The sequence below is a fragment of the Ovis aries genome, chromosome 23 (genome assembly GCF_016772045.2).
Source record: "Ovis aries strain OAR_USU_Benz2616 breed Rambouillet chromosome 23, ARS-UI_Ramb_v3.0, whole genome shotgun sequence".
In the NCBI taxonomy this organism is placed as follows: domain Eukaryota; kingdom Metazoa; phylum Chordata; class Mammalia; order Artiodactyla; family Bovidae; genus Ovis; species Ovis aries.
In genome coordinates this window covers 2,988,904-2,989,970 of record NC_056076.1, presented here as the reverse complement: position 1 = coordinate 2,989,970, position 1,067 = coordinate 2,988,904, and positions in this window count along the sequence as shown.

Genomic DNA, 1,067 nt, shown 5'->3' with positions numbered 1-1,067 from the left:
TGCCACAAATGAAGTGGTTAAAACAGCTTGAACTTATCCTCTTATGGTTCTGGAGGTCAGGAGTCGGGAATGAATCTTACTGGGCCAATGCGAAGAGGTCAGCAGAGCTGGTTCTCTCGGGAGCATCTGTTCCCTGCCTCCTCCAGCATCTAGAGGCTGCCTTGCTTTCCCTGGATCGTGGCCACACCGCTTTAGTCCCCTCAGTCTTTGCATCATCTCCTCTCTCTCTGATCTCTCGTCCCCTGTGGCTCCACTGGGTCTGCCTGGATAATGCAGAATAATCTCCCATCTCAAGACCCTTAACTTACTCTCCTCTGCAGAAGTCCTTTTGCATACAAGGTGATATTCACAAACTCTGGGGGTTAGGACGTGGACAGCCAGCCCGCCATGCAGCAAAGAAACAAGACGTATTAATATGAAATGGATGTGGCTGGAGGACAGCCAACTGTGGGAATGCAGACACTGCTTCTTCCTGAGAATCCTAGATTGGCAACCAGAGGAACATAGTGGAGGCAAGTTATCAACACAAAGAGGAAGATGGCTGTGACGAAGGAAGGGGATGATGATGTCCCAGGGGAAGTGAGAGACCTCTCAGAGAGGCTCTACAATGATGAGAGGGCCCTGGGTAAAATGCTGGACGCCCCTCCCGACTTAGAAAGGAGGATGACTATTCCTCAAGGCATGGACGAGATGCTCCCTCTAAACCATAAATTCCAAGATGAGAAGTAAGCATATACTGCCCCAATTATTAAGCTTTTACAAAGAAATAAGACACTAATTATCAACGTTTCTCATGATTTTAATTACCGTGTACTAAATAAACAAGTTTTACCATTTTTTTAAAAAGTCCTTCCCAGGTGGCTCAGTGGTAAAGAACCCAGCCGCCAATGCAATCCCTGGGTCTGGAAGATCCCCTGGAGGAAGAAATTACAACCCACTCCAATATTCTTGCCTCGAGAATCCCATGGACAGAGGAGTCTGGTGGGCTAGGTCCGTGTGGTCGCAAAAAGTCAGGTACAAGTGAGCACACAGCAGCATAATACTCTGTACTCTGCACACACCACGTT